This window comes from Physcomitrium patens, chromosome 22 (genome assembly GCF_059467195.1).
Source record: "Physcomitrium patens ecotype Gransden chromosome 22, ASM5946719v1, whole genome shotgun sequence".
In the NCBI taxonomy this organism is placed as follows: domain Eukaryota; kingdom Viridiplantae; phylum Streptophyta; class Bryopsida; order Funariales; family Funariaceae; genus Physcomitrium; species Physcomitrium patens.
Window position 1 is genome coordinate 10,422,437 of NC_143431.1, and position 20,223 is coordinate 10,442,659.

Below are 20,223 nucleotides of genomic sequence, written 5' to 3' on the forward strand. Positions count from 1 at the left end.
TCAAGGTTCTTGTGATTCATATATACTATAATTGGGCTAGAAGCACCTTCTAGATAATGGCACCATTCTTAAAACAAATCCATGATTCTAAGAATTTCTTTTTTGTGGATCTCGTAGTTGATCTCGGTTGCTGAAAGTTTTCTACAATGAAAAGTTATTGGATGAAGTTTATCATCTGTTTTCATTTATAACAATATGGCATCCAAAGCAAAGTCAGATGCGTTTGTTTTCATAAAAAACGGCTTAGAAAAATCGATGCAAAATAAAATTGGTGAAGAAACAAAGGTTGTCTTCAAAGCTCCAAATGCTATTTCTACTTCTTGATTCCATTGAAGTTTGTCTTTGCAATTCAAACGTATAAGTGGAGTTATAACTTGAGAAAAGTCTTTGATGAAGATCTGATTGTAGTTAGCAAATCTCAAAAAGCATTCGACATCTCTTACTATTTTTAGGATCTTCCAATCTATAATAGTTTGAACTTTTTTAGGATCCATCATAAGTCCATCATTTGAAATGATGTATCCTAAGAAGTCAACTTGAGTAGTGTAAAATATCCACTTTTCTATCTTGGCATAGAGTCTCGCATCTCTTAATTTTTGTAATACATGATGAACATGAAGTTCATATTCTTCTATTTTTTAAAATAGATTAAGATGTCATCTAGGTAACATAAAATAAAATCATCTAAAAACTCCCAAAAGACATCATTCATTAAATATTGGAATGCTGCTGGTGCATTTGTAAGTCCAAAAGGCATGATGTTGTATTCGAAATGTCCATACTTTGTTCAAAATGTAGTCTTCTATTCATGTCCTTCTTTGATGCGTATCAGATTGTATGCTCCTCTTAGATCTATTTTTGTATAGATCTTAGCTTAATTCAATTGATCAAGAAGTGCTAATATCAAAGGTAGCAGGTACTTGTTTTTGATAGTGATTTTCTTGAGTCCTCGATAATCAATACACATTTACAAGGATTCATCTTTTTTCTTCACAAATAAAATTGGAGCTCCCGTTGGAGATCTGGAATGGCGTATGAAGTTCTTAGCCAAATTCTCTTCAATATATTCCTTGAATTTAGCCAACTCATTTTGAGATAAATTATAGATTGGTCCAAATGGTGGTTGTGCTCCTTATTGAAGGTCAATTGAGCAGTCAAAGGAACGATGTTTCGAAAGAGTATCTGCATTCTTTTTCTCAAATACATCTTGATAATCTTGATATTGGCTTGGAATGCTAGTTGAAGTCATTCTAATAGTAGAAATAGGTGTGGCATAAATGACACAAGGTGATCCTTCTTTTGTAGTATGCAAGAAAGTTCTTGCACCTACAAATATAGGTTTAATTATACTAGACTTATGACTTTATACTTGGTTAACTACGCTCTTAGTTATACTTTCAAAAAAGTCAAGACTAAAAGAAATCGAATCTATTTTACGATTAAATTTTTCTAGCTATGATAAAACTAAAATGACTGGATTAGAAAGAGATCTAATGATATCAAATATTACAAAGCTACTATGACTATTAGTTGCTATTTCTATAGGAAGCGTTTCATCAATAACATCTCTTAAAGACAACGGACGACCATCTATGACTTTTATATGAACAAGTTTAGTTTTCTTAACTAATAGTATGCTATGTCTTTTAGCAAATTCTTCATCTAAGAAACATGCTAAGGCTCCTCAATCTAGCAAAGCAGAGGCTTTGTGATGTTTAGGTCTTAGAATAACATTTATCATAAAACATAGAAAGGGTTCTGAGGAGAGGATGAGACTTTGACTAGGCATTGTATAAGATTCTAGCCGCACGGTGTCGTATTACGTGCTTTCCTGCTCGAGAACGCGCCGAGCATCTGGCTGCAGAAGGTAGTATGGACATTCATCGATAGTCAAGCAGTCTATCAGTTTTTGACAGCTAGAATATAAACGACTGCAACAATGTACCGTAAATCTATGTGGATGCTCTTCGACTGCTTGTCGAAGTCTTTTTTTTTGCCCCAGCCGATAGGTCTCTAGACGTTACAGAGAACCCCGAACAACCCAAACTGTTAATCTTCAATACTCCTTTGTACTTACGATCTTGTATCCACTGATTGTCCTGTTAGATTAACCCAATAAATTTCATTCACTCCGCATACTCAATCCTATAGACATCCCTTTAATCCTTCAATCACAGACGTAACTCGATTTTACAAAACAGTCAAGAGTATTCAAACCCACTTCATTTAAAAATCTCGATTCACCATTACAACACTGACTTCAGCAGCGATTGCCTCAGTCTTCCCAAAACTCTACGAAGAAGAAAAATCCAAATTCTATGTCTTTCCTTCCCCGACCCGAAGCATGAAGCTCCTCTCTCTAATTCCCTTGATCTTCAAAAAACCTCCCCCCTCAAAACTATATCCCCCCCTAACCTTATCCTCTGAATTTCTTCAATCTTCCGTCTTAGATCCGGAATTGGCTCCCACCTCAAGCTTGGATCTGAAATTGGCTCTCGCCGTCAAGCTTTCTCCTCTATTTTTACCTTTAAGAAATCCATTTACCGAAAACAACGTTCCCTGAAACGGCACAGAGAACAGGACAGCCTGAAACAGAATCGAATCCCGTAATCGGGACCACATTGAGTCGCCCGACCAATTCAGGTCCTATATTGGGAAAGATGCCCGTAGTAACCTGAATGTTCCCGTAATTGGGTCAAATTGGTCCTCGCGTCAGATTGGCTAAGACACGTAGTAAGACCTGGATTTCCCGTAATTAGACCACATTGAGTCGCCCGACCAATTCAGGTCTCGTATTGGATAAGAGGACCCGGATTGGATTCTTGAAATTGGATCCAATTGGCTCTTCGAACCCGTCGTGTGAATTGGTCCTTCTCTTCCTGCTGACTCCCGTTATTGGAATCCAACGGGGCATTTCAGTATGCCCCGGCAGACTGTAACGGAGTCACTGAACCTGACCACTCAGTATTTGTACTGGAGTTGGTCGATGCTCCCAATATTCGAGGTAACTGAATATTAATAAAATTCCCCTTTCTTTTTATTTTCACTATATACTCGTGTTACAACACGACATCCACCCCCTCTGAACCTGTGCATCCTCCGGTATGCACCAATTTATCCAATTACTGTTTGATTCAGAATATATCCCCTACGTCTTTGTCCAGTTCGTCTTCGTCACCTTCATTATCCATATCACTTTCATCTTCTTGCTGCGGAATCTCTGTACCTTCATTAAGGTCTTCCATATTCATCTCTGCATGTCGTCGTTTAAATATTTTTACTCGCTTCCCTGCAATTGGTATTTTCAATTTTGTACCATCTAACTCCCGTAATGAGTAAGTCGCATTATCATGAATAGTTGTTACAATATATGGTCCAAACCAACGTTTTGAAAATTTCCGCAAAGTACTATGTTGATTATCCAGACTATTGTCATAAACAAGTATCCAGTCACCTTCCTCGATTGTTTTTGGTCTCAATCGATGTTGCTTATCGAATCGCGCCTTGTTTTGCAACCTTGCTCTTTTTAACCTTTCCAATGCTATCTGGACATCTTCCGTTCTTTGCTCCAATTGTCGAATCCTAATAGCCAGAAGTTCTTCTCTTGTCAATCCATCTTCCCATGGTAGCATACTCCAAGTAAGTACCTTTTCTTCAATCGACATAATTGGTTTTTGACCTGTCATAAGTTCTACTGGCATATATCATGTCACCGAACTATGTGTTGTTGGATCAGCCCATAATGCAAATGACAAAAGCCGTGGCCACTCTTTAATCTTCCCATTACAAGCTTTAATCAATGCTTTCACAATCGGCGAGTGACCACATTCACTTTTTGCATTCCCTTCCGGATTATAAGCAGTAGTCAATGATAGTTTAACTCCACATTTTTCAAAGAACTTACGAGCTTCTTGTGCATTTAATTCTCCACGATCTGCAGTGATTTTTCCTATGCACCCGTAACGGCAAATGACATCTTTAAGCAAAAACCTACAAATCCCCTCTGTAGATTTTGTCCTCAATGCTCTTCCTTCTACTTGATTTGATAAATCTTCACGAGCTAAAATCAAATATCTCATCTGCCATAACCCAACCGGCATAATAACCAAATCAACAACCCATTTAAAATGAATAGCCAGAGGATACGTAGGATGAAGACCATCTCGATGTCGGATATTAGAATACGATTGACAGATTTCACATGACTCTACAAATGAGAGCACATCTCGATACATATTTTTCCACCAATATCGTTCCTTGAGTTTAGCAAAAGTAGCCCAGATTCCTCTATGCCCTGCCCATAAACTATCATGAAACTCCTTTAATAATTTTAGTTTTTCTTCCCTTTTGCCTATCACTCGTTGTGGCATCCCAATTCCTTTCTTCGGTCTCTTCCATAAGAATCCATCTCGAAGTAAAAATCCATATGCTTTTTTTCTTATTTGTTTGAATTTTTCTGTAGACCAATTCCCCTGCTTAGACAAGGTATTCAAATAATGACCAATATTCAATAATTCTCCTTCATAAGATTCTTCAAGAAATAGCTTGTCTTCTCTGTTGAGATTTGATATTGAATAGAATTTCAATCCAACATCATCAATGTCTTCAACCATTTCGTCCTCTCTCTTGTATCTTGCTCGAGATAGCATGTCTACTACTAAATTGTCCTTTCCAATGATATGCTTAAATTCTGGATTTAGTGACTTAATAAAACCAATCCATCTCAACATTGCAATATCTGGCGTTGAACAGTTAATAATCATTCCAAGCAATGGCAAGCAATCTGTTTCAATTACTACTACTGCCCCAATCAAATAGTCCTTTTCAGCTTTCATAGCCGAAACAACTCCCCAAAGTTCTCTTTTGACTTGCGAATATGCACATTGACGAATACTTAAAACTTTAGCCCCAAATCAAACTGCAAATCTACTCCCATTGGAATCATCTTGACCCACCGCCCATCCAACGGCAATTGGACTAGCGTCTACAGTAAGAATCACTGGTCTATTGCACTTATAATCAACCTTCCTCAATATTGGAGGTGACATCAATAATTTCTTCAATCTTTGTATTGCCTGAATATGCCTTTCTTTCCATTCAAATCGGTAACCCTAGCATAACAGTTCATATAATGGATCCGCTATGTGAGCAAAATGAGGGATCCAGATTCGATAAAATACACATGCACCCAAAAACCTGCGAACCTCTCTTAAAGAACCACAATCCTCTTTCATCCTTCCAATTGCATCAACTTTAGTCGGATCTGGTTTTCTTCCGTAAGATCCGCATAAATGTCCAACAATTACAACCTCTCGCACTCCAAATACGGACTTCATACCCGATAATATAAGATGAACTTCTCCAAGCCGAGTTAAAATCTTTTCACAATCTTGTATATGATCAACAACATATCTGCGACACCCCCTCGTATCTAAAGTTTCATCCTTGTCTCCTTCTCTGCACCTTTTTATAGGAACATCATCCAGAAAAGGCATAGTCTTTTCCGAAATAAAATCTCTCAATACCTTATTCATCCCATTCATCATATGCGCAACTGAGTTGGTCGCGCCTTGAGGAAGAGTGCACATTCTAACCAATCCAAGTGGTGTCCTCATTGTTGTCATATCTCTACTTCCTTCGGCAAGTTGAAATTGATCATAACTTGAATACAAGTCACCTATTGAATAGATTGCCCTTCCAGCAAACGCCTTAGCAAATTCATCCACAATAGGTCCAATTCCTGCATTCCTGACAGTTACAGCATTCACCGGCTGCATATCTTGAATAAACCGTAGTGACCCATTCTTCTTAGGTACCGTAAACCATCGACTAGAATACGGTGCAAATGAAGGTTCTAATATTTTCATCTTTATCTTTTCTTTCAATAGTTCCAGCAATTTAGATAAATGTGCCCTCGGTACTGGAATCGGTCTTAGATTCCAAGGTACATGTGGTACAGTGAAGATAACCATAGGTGTTATAATATTCGGATCCACACACCCAATTTCATGAGATTCGAAGGCAAACGATCTACCTTGTTTAGCCAACATCTTTTTGAAGCAAGTAATTTCCTCCGGCAATAAAGAACCATCAGAACCAATCTTCAATTCTTCAAAAGTCTCTTTAGTAAATTGATGTCCAATACTCACTGGATCTCTTAAACTTGCTTCTTTTGATGCTTCTCCCATTTGTTCTTTAGAATCCTCTGGTAATGGTCGGGCAACAGGCTTTACCTTCTTATCTGCCGTTTTATATCTCGTCTCTACTGTGACTTCTGGTGCTTGAAAAGATTCAAGCATGGTATAAACCTCTCTCGAATGAATCTCAATAATCTTATCATTATCCCCTAACCCAATAGATGTAATCAATTCCAATGAATCTTCCAGTCCATTTTCTTCATAAACACCCAAAATCCTCTCATCATCTTGCAATGTACCTATCTTGGGTAACTGTCCTTCAATATCATATAATCTTTTTCTTTCTTTTCTTTTAAAATCATCAACTTTCTTATACATAATATTTCCATTCTCCAATATACCAATAAAACTCGCATCAAAGGCACCTTCATCTCGCGAGAGTACCTCCTCTTTTGTACCTCCATAATCTCGCTTTACAGTGGTACCTCCCCAAAATCCTTAAATCCTTCAACAATCTTTGGCAATGGTTTCTCCTTCAACCTATCTCGATTCCGTTCATGGTTAGGAGGTACTGTTAGAAATTGTACAGCTTTCCTCCCATCTTCGCTCCGTACCCTTGCATAAGCAGAACCATCGTCAAGTACCTTTGTTTCCATCCGTGTTGCCGTGATATAAGGTTGTCCTAAAATCAACGGATAAGACATTGTATCTTGAACGAAGAAATGTCGTAACATCCCCAATCCGAATTTTGACATCTGGACAAGCTCCATATAATTTGCCTCGTGTGTTATTAGCTGCTCGTATTGCCCATCCATGTTCCATATTAATTGGCCATTTTTGCTTCTTATAAAGATCTTTAGACATGAGATTTATTTCAGAACCATGGTCCACCAAGGCAACTATTGGTTCTTCTATATCTCCTACCTTCACCAATACCTCAGTAGTTGCCCTTGCCCAATGCTTTCGAGTATAATGGCTCAAAGTTTCCATTTCCTTATCACTAGAATCTTCAAAACGTACTCGCTGATTATACCCATTCTTTTCATTTGTTGGTTGCTTGTAACCTATATCAACCTCTTCTTCATCTCTACATATTCTTGCATCAATAGCATGACTCATTCCAGTTTCGCTCATTAATTGCCTCTTTCGCTTAATGCCGTCAATGATAACATCACGAAACTCCTTCTTTACAATTTCCAAGACTTCTTTCAATGTGAATTCCACCTTAGCATTTAATATACGTTCTTCCAACACCCCTTTCAAATTTGTTGCCACTTCAATGTCAAAAAGTAGCTTATAAGCAATTGATTTGCCCTTATCTTTTGTCTCCGTTGTTTTTTCTCCCAATGATGTTGAGGTATCCTTTACAGGCAATTCTTGTGAAGCTGCCTCCTGAGCCTTGTCTCCTCGAGTTTGCCTCTTAAAAGAATTTCCTTCTCTAGTATCATCAAAATTTCCTTGTCTTTTTTCTTCCATCAAAGCTTCATGTTGGCTCTTAGCAATATATGCATGAACTGAAAGAGACTCAACAGGATCCTTCCAACCTGTTCTTCCTCGTATTGTAGCTGCAGTTCTCAATAACGCTTCTCGAGGTAATTTCCCTTCTTGCATTGTAGAAACGGCAGAAGCCCAAAACTCACTAGTTTCCGTACTTCCACCAATTTCATCATCTACTCTAGCACCATAACTTGCACTTTCTCGTGCTACTGTTTCATGCCCTTTTAAGTAATCTTGAACCAATGCTCTCATTCCTCCCTTGCCAAAATTGGTTTGAAGAAGATCCTCCCTATCTTTCAATGCTATCTTCCCATCTTTCCAGCAAATAATTCCCTGCCATATCATATTATTAAATTCATTGCAATCTTTTCTAGTGTGTGAAGCATCATCACACCAAATGCATCTTTGTACATATCCTTGTTTTGAAACATTCTTCGAATTGTTTATAGAAGTATTCTCTTCAAGTCTTGCCAATTTGATTTGAAGATCTCGCATTCCTCGTATAATTTCTTCCATACCCATATCTGCTTTCTTTGACAAGGATGTCGAAGGTTGAACTGTAGGCATTGTCCGTGGTGTTGTACGTACTGGAGCTTTGGGTGCTTGTACTGTTTTCGGAATATTGCTCCTATCCTTCCTCCTTTCTTTTTTTGTAAGCAACCCCACCGCATCTTCAACGTTCTTCCACTTCGTTGTCAATCCTTCATCTTCTTCTTTGTCTTCAAGAAGGGGTTCTAATTTCTCTTGCAATTCTCCATCAGCAGCTTGAAGAAATAGATCAACTTTGTTCGGCTCCAATGTCAATTTTTCTACCTTCGGTAATTGAGAGTACTGCCTCTCAAATTCCCTTAGTAGCTCTGTTGCTTGCAAATTCTTATTGGGCCGTTCAATCCATCCCAGAAACAGCTTCTTAGTATCGCGATCAGCATCTTCCAAGAAATATTTGTCTTTCAATGCATGTGAAAAATCCTCCCATGAATTCCCACAACGATCCGTAATTGATGTAATGTGGTCCCTTATCTCCGGTATCGTGGCAAGTCCAAATAGTGCAACCATTTTCTTCTCAAAAACCCGATTTAATTCCATTTCACGAACATAACATCTTAAATACCTTGAAATATTCCTCCCATCAAATTGATCAATTTTATTGACCACTGCTTGCAATGCTTTGGTTGCCAAAGCTTCCTTTCGATCATTGCTTTGCTGTTGCTGCATTGACAATGAGAAGGCTTGAAACAAACTAGGAATAGACGGATCCATGTGCATACCTTGTCCTTTAGAAGACTCCCCACCAGAAACTTCTCCCAAAAATCCTTCAAAATTTTTATTTTCGTTTTCCATAAAAATAAAGATAAAATCAACTGAAATCCAATACCTTCTACCTCAAGCTTTCACGTCGGGTTCACCACTTATGTCGTATTACGTGCTTTCTTTCTCGAGAACACGCCGGGCATCTGGCTGTAGAAGGTAGTATGGAGATTCGCCGATAGTCAAGCAGTCTATCAGTTTTTGACTGCTAGAATATAAACGACTGCAACAATGTACCGTAAACCTATATGGATGCTCTTTGACTGCTTGTCGAAGTCTTTTTTTTTGCCCCAGCCGATAGGTCTCTAGACGTTACAGAGAACCCCGAACAACCCAAACTGTTAATCTTCAATATCCCTTTGTACTTACGATCTTGCATCCACTGACTGTCCTGTTAGATTAACCCAATAAATTTCATTCACTCCGCATACTCAATCCTATAGACACCCCTTTAATCCTTCAATCACAGACGTAACTCGATTTTACAAAACAGTCAAGAGTATCCAAACCCACTTCATTTAAAAATCTCGATTCACCATTACAACACTGACTTCAGCAGCGATTGCCTCAGTCTTCCCAAAACTCTACGAAGAAGAAAAATCCAAATTCTATGTCTTTCCTTCCCCGACCTGAAGCATGAAGCTCCTCTCTCTAATTCCCTTGATCTTCAAAAAACCTCCAATGAAAACCGAACTGGTAACCTTGCAAAAGCTTGAAAACTCGCTCCTCCCCCTCCGATTCCCCGAAAAAATAAAAACCTCCCCCCTCAAAACTATATCCCCCCTAACCTTATCCTCTGAATTTCTTCAATCTTCCATCTTAGATCTGGAATTGGCTCCCACCTCAAACTTGGATCTGAAATTGGCTCTCGCCGTCAAGCTTTCTCCTCCGTTTTTACCTTTAAGAAATCCATTTACCGAAAACAACGTTCCCTGAAACGGCACAGAGAACAGGACAGCCTGAAACAGAATCGAACCCCGTAATCGGGACCACATTGAGTCGCCCGACCAATTCAGGTCCTATATTGGGAAAGATGCCCATAGTAACCTGGATGTTCCCGTAATTGGGTCAAATTGGTCCTCGCGTCAGATTGGCTAAGACCCGTAGTAAGACCTGGATTTCCCGTAATTAGACCACATTGAGTCGCCCGACCAATTCAGGTCTCGTATTGGATAAGAGGACCCGGATTGGATTATCGAAATTGGATCCAATTGGCTCCTCGAACTCGTCGTGTGAATTGGTCCTTCTCTTCCTGTTGACTTTCGTTATTGGAATCGAATGGAGCATTTCAGTATGCCCCGGCTGACTGTAACGGAGTGACTGAACCTGACCACTCAGTATTTGTACTGCAGTTGGTCGATGCTCTCAATATTCGAGGTAACTGAATATTAATAAAATTCCCCTTTCTTTTTATTTTCACTGTATACTCGTGTTACAACACGACACCGTCGCATAACCTCTGCTATGAACTCCAATTGTTGTTCATGAGGCAAGTGATTCAATGGTCCTTGAAGCCAACGGTAGTGGCCCACGCCTTCAACTTCTGACCAAGCATGAATCTCTGTGTCTTCATTGTGAAATTGTCCTGCAAACACTCCTTCTGGCTGACCATTCTAGGTAGGCTCGACCTCAAATACAATCACCAGCGATCTGTTACTCGCAATCCTTCGACGTCATCGTGGTGCAAGCGGTTCTTCATCTCGCGGTCGTCTTCGTGAGCTAGTTGCTTGAGATGACATGACAAGTGTAGTATCTTGGCTATCCATATTCAAAGGCTAAAACAATAAGAACAAACTTGGGCTTCTAACAAAGTTCTACGCTATCTTGGAGAGAATGACTACATCAACTATGGATTTTGGTGGTGCTGTCTTCTCTTTTCTGTTTTCTGGATGAGCAAGCTTCAGTAAGAAGCTATCGTCGAACCGGCTTGGGTTTCTCAGGATATCGTCGATGAAACTCCTATACCTTTTGTGGCGCATTCGCGAGATTTTCGGCCGGCTCCCATGTTCGTTCATTAATATCGTAACCGCTCCAATGCACAAAGTATTCTAATTTATCCCGTCCTTACCGTGAATCTAGGACCTTTTCCACCTCGTATTCTTCGTGGTTCTCTATTTCTATGCTAGGTGGTGGACATTGTACTCTTCTAGGAAAAGACGATTCTCGATAAGGATCCAACAAAGAAACATGAAAGACAGGATGTACCTTCATAGTAGCTGGTAACTCCATACGATACGCTACAGGATTGATCTGCTTTTGGATAACAAATGGTCCCAATCTCCGATAGTCCAATTTGTCACATGGCCGCTTGGTCTTAATATTTTGTCGAAGCAGCCAAACTTTGTCTCCAATCGTGAATTTAGGTGCCTGATTCCAAAATTTGTCCGCGGACGCCTTGTAAGATTCTTGGGCAGTTTGCAATTGAAGCTTCAATATAGTTTGAAGTTGCGAAAGCTCCTTCACCAATCCTTCAGCTGCCGGATTGTTAATCGTTGACAAACTCCATAAGTCAAGCTTCGGATGGTATCCATAATTGGAAAAGAATGGCATTTGTTGAGTTGACGCATGGAGGGTGTTGTTATATGCGAACTCGGCTAGCGGTAGATATGCGGCCCAATCATCTTGTTGATAGTTGATGGCGCAACGTAAATATTGCTCTAAAACTTGATTCACCCGTTCTGTTTGGCCGTCCATTTGAGGATGAAATGTTGAAGAAAGCTTGATATCCACCTTCAATATTTCAAAAAGAGATTTCCAAAACTTTGACACAAACTGGATTCCTTGATCCGATACGATATCATCTGGTAGACCATGATATCGATACACATTATCAAGAAAGAGTCTTGCTGTGTCTTTGCTTGACGATGTCTTCTTGCAAGGGACAAAATGTGCCATCTTTGTAAGCCGGTCTATGACAACAAAAATGTTGTCAAATGAATTCGATGGTGGTAGATCCGTAATAAAGTCTATGGAAATCGAAGACCATGGTTGGCGCGGAATAGGCAATGGCTGTAGAAGTCCATAAGGCCGATGTCGAGGGTTTTTGGATCTTGAACAAATGTCACAAGATACAACAAAATCTTTCACATCCTTCCACATTTGAGGCCACCAGAAATCACTGGAAATAAGTTCCAAGGTCTTATTGAATCCAAAATGTCCCGCAGTTGGAAAGTCATGATGAGATTGAAGAACTCGGAGTCGTGTTGGCCCTTTTGGGATATACAACCGCTCTTCGAAATATACTAGATCTCCTTCAATCTTGAATTTATCATCACTAACATGTTGCTTGATATCAAGGGCTAGAGAATCTTCAATGGTTGCGGCCCGTACCTGCTCAAGGAAGTCAGCATCAATTGGTACAATAGCTGCATTGAGCCAAAATTTCTCTGGCTTCAACAATGTCGTGCACTGTTGATCAAATGCTGCATCTCTAGCCTTTGGCGCGAGATATGATCTCCTTGATAATGCATCGGATAACTCTTGTTGCTTCCCTGGCCAATAAGTAATAACAAAGTCGAACCTGGATAGCGACATACTCCACCGAGCTTGACGCCGATTCAAAACCCGAACCGACATAAAATACTTCAAATTCTTGTGATCCGTATATACGGTCACTGGATGTGCAGTTCCTTCGAGAAAGTGGCACCACTCTTAGAAAGAATCTACTATAGCAAGGAGTTCCTTATCGTGGATCTCATAGTTGATCTCAGCAGCAGAGAATTTTCGAGAATAGAACGCAACTGGATGGAGCTTCTCATCTATGCCCATCTGTAAAAGTATAGCTCCCAAAACAAAATCCAAAGCATCTGTCTCCAAATAAAAGGCCTTTGTAAAGTCCGGATGTACCAAGATTGGAGCTGTAGTAAATACCATCTTCAAATCTTGAAATGCTTTTTCTACGATAGGTCCCCATTCGAGCTTGTCCTTACATGTTAACCGAGTGAGGGGGGCAGCAACTTGAGAATAATTCTTGATGAAGATCCGATAGTAGTTAGCAAATCCAAGAAAACATTGTACGTCCCTAACCGTCTTCGGAACTTCCCAAGACATGATTGCTTCCACCTTCTTTGGATCCATCTTCAAGCCTTCCGTAGTCGAGTTGAATCCCAAAAACTCCATCTCAGTTTGGTGAAATAAGTACTTCTCCAATTTGGCATAGAGTCCTCGCTCCCGTAGTTTTTTGAGTACCATACGAACGTGCTTCTCATGTTCTTCCTCGTTCTTAGAAAATATCAAAATATCAATGAATATAATAATTCTAGAATCTATTCAATGGGTATATTCAGGATTTGTATTCAGGTTATGATCAATTTCAACTTGCCGAAGGAAGTAGAGATATGACAACGATGAGGACACCACTTGGATTGGTTAGAATGTGCACTCTTCCTCAAGGCGCGACCAACTCAATTGCGCATATGATGAATGGGATGAATAAGGTATTGAGAGATTTTATTCCGGAAAAGACTATGCATTTTCTGGATGATGTTCCTATAAAAGGGTGCAGAGAAGGAGACAAGGATGAAACTTTAGATACGAGGGGGTGTCACAGATATGTTGTTGATCATATACAAGATTGTGAAAAGATTTTAACTCGGCTTGGAGAAGTTCATCTTACATTATCGGGTATGAAGTCCGTATTTGGAGTGCGAGAGGTTGTAATTGTTGGACATTTATGTGGATCTTACGGAAGAAAACCAGATCTGACTAAAGTTGATGCAATTGGAAGGATGAAGGAGGATTGTGGTTCTTTAAGAGAGGTTCGCAAGTTTTTGGGTGCATGTGTATTTTATCGAATCTGGATCCCTCATTTTGCTCACATAGCGGATCCATTATATGAACTGTTACGCAAGGGTTACCGATTTGAATGAAAAGAAAGGCATATTCAGGCAATGCAAAGATTGAAGAAATTATTGATGTCACCTCCAATATTGAGGAAGGTTGATTATAAGTGCAATAGACCAGTGATTCTTACTGTAGACGCTAGTCCAATTGCCGTTGGATGGGCGGTGGGTCAAGATGATTCCAATGGGAATAGATTTGCAGTTCGATTTGGGGCTAAAGTTTTAAGTATTCGTCAGCGTGCATATTTGCAAGTCAAAAGAGAACTTTGGGGAGTTGTTTCGGCTATGAAAGCTGAAAAGGACTATTTGATTGGGGCAGTAGTAGTAATTGAAACAGATTGCTTGCCATTGCTTGGAATGATTATTAACTGTTCAACGCCAGATATTGCAATGTTGAGATGGATTGCTTATATTAAGTCACTAAATCCAGAATTTAAGCATATCACTGGAAAGGACAATTTAGTAGTAGACATGCTATCTCGAGCAAGATACAAGAGAGAGGACGAAATGGTTGAAGACATTGATGATGTTGGATTGAAATTCTATTCAATATCAAATCTCAACAGAGAAGACAAGCTATTTCTTAAAGAATCTTATGAAGGAGAATTATTAGATATTGGTCATTATTTGAATACCTTGTCTAAGCAGGGGAATTGATCTACAGAAAAATTCAAACAAATAAGAAAAAAAGCATATGGATTTTTACTTCGAGATGGATTCTTATGGAAGAGACCGAAGAAAGGAATTGGGATGCCACAACGAGTGATAGGCAAAAGGGAAGAAAAACTAAAATTATTAAAGGAGTTTCATGATAGTTTATGGGCAGGGCATAGAGGAATCTGGGCTACTTTTGCTAAACTCAAGGAACGATATTGGTGGAAAAATATGTATCGAGATGTGCTCTCATTTGTAGAGTCATGTGAAATCTGTCAATCGTATTCTAATATCCGACATCGAGATGGTCTTCATCCTACGTATCCTCTGGCTATTCATTTTAAATGGGTTGTTGATTTGGTTATTATGCCGGTTGGGTTATGGCAGATGAGATATTTGATTTTAGCTCGTGAAGATTTATCAAATCAAGTAGAAGGAAGAGCATTGAGGACAAAATCTACAGAGGGGATTTGTAGGTTTTTGCTTAAAGATGTCATTTGCCGTTACGGGTGCATAGGAAAAATCACTGCAGATCGTGGAGAATTAAATGCACAAGAAGCTCGTAAGTTCTTTGAAAAATGTGGAGTTAAACTATCACTGACTACTGCTTATAATCCGGAAGGGAATGCAAAAAGCGAACGTGGTCACTCGCCGATTGTGAAAGCATTGGTTAAAGCTTGTAATGGGAAGGTTAAAGAGTGGCCACGGCTTTTGTCATTTGCATTATGGGCTGATCGAACAACACATAGTTCGGTGATATGATATATGCCAGTAGAACTTATGACAGGTTAAAAACCAATTATGCCGATTGAAGAAAAGGTACTTACTTGGAGTATGCTACCATGGGAAGATGGATTGACAAGAGAAGAACTTCTGGCTATTAGGATTCGACAATTGGAGCAAAGAACGGAAGATGTCCAGATAGCATTGGAAAGGTTAAAAAGAGCAAGGTTGCAAAACAAGGCGCGATTCGATAAGCAACATCGATTGAGACCAAAAATAATCGAAGAAGGTGACTGGATACTTGTTTATGACAATTCTCTGGATAATCAACATAGTACTTTGCGGAAATTCTCAAAACGTTGGTTTGGACCATATGTGGTAACAACTGTTCATGATAATGCGACTTACTCATTACGGGAGTTAGATGGTACAAAATTGAAAATACCAATTGCAGGGAAGCGAGTAAAAATATTTAAACGACGACATGCAGAGATGAATATGGAAGACCTTAATGAAAGTACAGAGATTCCGCAGCAAGAAGATGAAAGTGATATGGATAATGAAGGTGACGAAGACGAACTAGACAAAGATGTAGGGGATATATTCTGAATCAAATAACAATTGGATAAATTGGTGCATACCGGAGGATGCACAGGTTCAGAGGGGGTGGATGTCGTGTTGTAACACGAGTATATAGTGAAAATAAAAAGAAAGGGGAATTTTATTAATATTCAGTTACCTCGAATATTGGGAGCATCGACCAACTCCAGTACAAATACTGAGTGGTCAGGTTCAGTCACTCCGTTACAATCAGCCGGGGCATACTGAAATGCTCCATTCGATTCCAATAACGGGAGTCAGCAAGATGAGAAGGATCAATTCACGCGACGAGTTTGAGGAGCCAATTGGATCCAATTTCGATAATCCAATCTGGGTCCTCTTATCCAATACGAGACCTGAATTGGTCGAGCGACTCAATGTGGTCTAATTACGGGAAATCCAAGTCTTACTACGGGTCTTAGCCAATCTGACGCGAGGACCAATTTGACCCAATTACAGGAACATTCAGGTTACTACGGGCATCTTTCTCAATATAGGACCTGAATTGGTCGGGCGACTCAATGTGGTGTAATTACGGGAAATCCAGGTCTTACTACGGGTCTTAGCCAATCTGACGCGAGGACCAATTTGACCCAATTACGGGAACATCCAGGTTACTACGGGCATCTTTCCCAATATAGGACCTGAATTGGTTGGGCGACTCAATGTGGTCCCGATTACGGGGTTCGATTCTGTTTCAGGCTGTCCTGTTCTCTGTGCCGTTTCAGGGAACGTTGTTTTCGGTAAATGGATTTCTTAAAGGTAAAAACGGAGGAGAAAGCTTGACGGCGAGAGCCAATTTCAGATCCAAGTTTGAGGTGGGAGCCAATTCCAGATCTAAGATGGAAGATTGAAGAAATTCAGAGGATAAGGTTAGGGGGGATATAGTTTTGAAGGGGGAGGTTTTTTTTTTTTTTCGGGGAATCGGGGGGGGAGGAGCGAGTTTTCAAGCTTTTGCAAGGTTACCAGTTCGGTTTTCATTGGAGGTTTTTTGAAGATCAAGGGAATTAGAGAGAGGAGCTTCATGCTTCAGGTCGGGGAAGGAAAGACATAGAATTTGGATTTTTCTTCTTCGTAGAGTTTTGGGAAGACTAAGGCAATCGCTGCTGAAGTCAGTGTTGTAATGGTGGATCGGGATTTTTAAATGAAGTGGGTTTGAATACTCTTGACTGTTTTGTAAAATCGAGTTACGTCTGTGATTGAAGGATTAAAGGGGTGTCTATAGGATTGAGTATGCGGAGTGAATGAAATTTATTGGGTTAATCTAACAAGACAGTCAGTGGATACAAGATCGTAAGTACAAAGGGGTATTGAAGATTAACAGTTTGGGTTGTTCGGGGTTCTCTACAACGTCTAGAGACCTATCGACTGGGGCAAAAAAAAAAAAAAAAAAAAAAAGACTTCGACAAGCAGTCGAAGAGCATCCGTATAGATTTACGTTACATTGTTACAGTCGTTTATATTCCAGCAGTCAAAAACTGATAGACTGCTTGACTATCGGCAAATCTCCATACTACCTTCTACAGCCAGACGCCCGGCGCATTCTCGAGCAGGAAAGCACGTAATACGACAACGGATTTTTATTTTCTTGCGTTGGTATTGACTGACGATAACATTGCTTCTTGGAGACCTCGAAGCTAAAGGAGGAGGTGATGTTAGGGACATAGTCCATAGACCTTTCTAGAGACCAGTTTCTAGAACCTTCTAGAAAGAAGTCTCTAGAAACTTCCAGAAGATTCCTTGAATATTCTCTTAGAATATTCTTTAAAGATTCTCTAAAGATTCTTTGAAGATTCTCTAAAGATTCACTTAGAAGGCTCTAAAAGATTCTTAGAATATTCTAGAATTACCTGAATATTTTCAATTATTCTAGAATATTATAGAATTATTGGTGAATCGGGATTTTTTAATGAAGTGGGTTTGATTACTCTTGACTGTTTTGTGAAATCGAGTTACGTCTGTGATTGAAGAATTAAAAGGGTGTCTATAGGATTGAGTATGCGGAGTGAATGAAATTTATTGGGTTAATCTAACAAGACAGTCAATAGATACAATACCGTAAGTACAAAGCGGTATCGGAGATTAGCAGATTGGGTTGTTCGGGGTTCTCTGTAACGTCTAGAGACCTACCGACTGGGGCAAAAAGGACTTCGACAATCAGTCGAAGGGCATTCGTATAGATTTACTGTGTATTCTTGCAGTCGTTTATATCCCAGCAGTCAAAAACTGATAGACTGCTTGACTATTGGCGAATCTCCATACTACCTTCTACAGCCAGATGCCTGGCACGTTCTCGAGCAGGAAAGCACGTAATACGACAGCGGAAGATGACCTTTTCCACAAAACCATCCAAGAGCAAGCCTAGTAGAAAACCCCGAATAAAAAAATTCTTATTCATTGGAGCAAGAGCGTTTGTAAGTTCGTTCAAAGAAGGGACACCGTTTGTCATTTATGCGGCTCCAACTACCAGAGAGAAGATCTCGACAAAAAGTATATCGGAGCAATATAAGGATTTCAAAGATGTGTTTCAAAAGACATGCTATTGAAACACTGACCATATGATTGTGCCATAGACTTGTAGGAAGGAGCACAACCGCCTTTTGGCCCAATCTACAATCTATCGCAGACGGAGTTGGTGGAGTTGCAAAAGTACATCAATGAGAATCTAGCCAAGAACTTCATTTGTCTTTCAAAATCGTCAACTGGGGCACCCATATTATTTGTGAAGAAAAAAGATGGCTCGTTGCGGATGTGCGTGGACTATCCAAGCCTCAACAAGATAACAAAGAAGAATCGTTACCCGTTATCCTTGATTTTTGGTCTCTTAGAACAACTTGGACATGCAAGGATCTTTACAAAAATTGATCTGAGGGGAGCTTACAACCTCGTACAAATCAAGGAAGGAGATGAGTGGAAGACAGCGTTCCATACAAGGTATGGCCATTTTGAGTATAATGTCAAGCCCTTTGGTCTTACCGATGCTCCAGTGGTCTTCCAACATATCATGAATGATATTTTTTAGGAGCACCTTGACGATTTTGTTGTCATCTACTTGGATGATATTTTGATATTCTCCAAAAACGAGGAAGAGCATGAAAAGCACGTTCGTTTGGTCTTGAAGAAACTATGTGAGCAAGGACTATATGCCAAGTTAGAGAAGTGTTTATTTCACCAAATGAAGATGGAGTTTTTGGGGTTCGTTGCGACTACGAAAGGCTTGAAGATGGATCCCAAGAAGGTGGAAGCAATCGTGTCCTGTGAGGTTCCAAAGACGGTTAGAGATGTACAATACTTTCTTGGTTTTGCTAACTTCTATCGGATCTTCATCAAGAATTACTCTCAAGTTGCTACTCCTCTCACTCGATTGACATGCAAGAATAAGCTAGAATGGAAACCTCTAGCAGAGAAGGCGTTTCAAGACCTAAAGATTGCATTTACTACGACTCCAATCTTGGTACATCCAGACTTTATAAAGGCCTTCTATTTAGAAATTGATGCTTCGGATTTTACTTTGGGAGTTGTACTTTCTCAAATGGGAGAAGACAAGAAGCTTTATGTGATTGCATTCTATTCTTGAAAGTTCTCTGCTGCTGAAATCAATTATGAGATCCACGATAAGGAACTTCTTGCTATAGTAGATTCTTTCCAAGAAAGGCATCACTTTTTTGAAGGAGCTGCACACCTAGTGATCGTATACACGGATCATAAGAATTTGGAGTATTTCATATCGGCTCGAGTTCTAAATCGACGTCAAGCTCAGCAGAGTATGTCGCTATCTAGGTATGATTTTATTATCACTTATCCACTTGGAAAGCAACAAAGACTATCCGATGCCTTATGGAAGAGATCGTATCTTGTACCAAAGGTTGGAGAAGTAGCATTTGATCAACAATGTACGACGTTGTTGAAGCTAGAGCAATTTTGGCTTTGCGCTACTATTGTACAAATTGATGCTAACTTTCTGAACCAAGTACGTGCCATGACCTTTGAAGATTCAGTAGCCATTGATATCAAGTAGTATGCCAATGACAACAAGTTCAAGGTGGAGGGAGATCTTTTATACTTTGAGGAGCGGTTGTATATTCCAAAAGGACCAACACGACTCTGAGTTCTTCAATCTCGCCATGATTTTCCAGCTGTGGGACATTTTGGATTCAACAAGACCTTGGAGCTTATTTCTCGAGATTTTTGGTGGCCCCAAATGTGAAAGGATGTGAAAGATTTTGTCTTCTCCGGCGACATCTGTTCAAGATCCAAGAATCCTCGACATCACCCTTATGGACTTCTACAGCCATTGTCGATTCCACGTCGACCATGGTCTTCAGTTTCCATGGACTTCATCACGGACCTGCCATCATCAAACTCATTTGATAGCATCTTTGTCGTAGTAGATCGACTTACAAAGATGGCACACTTTGTTCCTTGCAAGAAGACATCATCCAGTGAAGTCACAACAAGGCTCT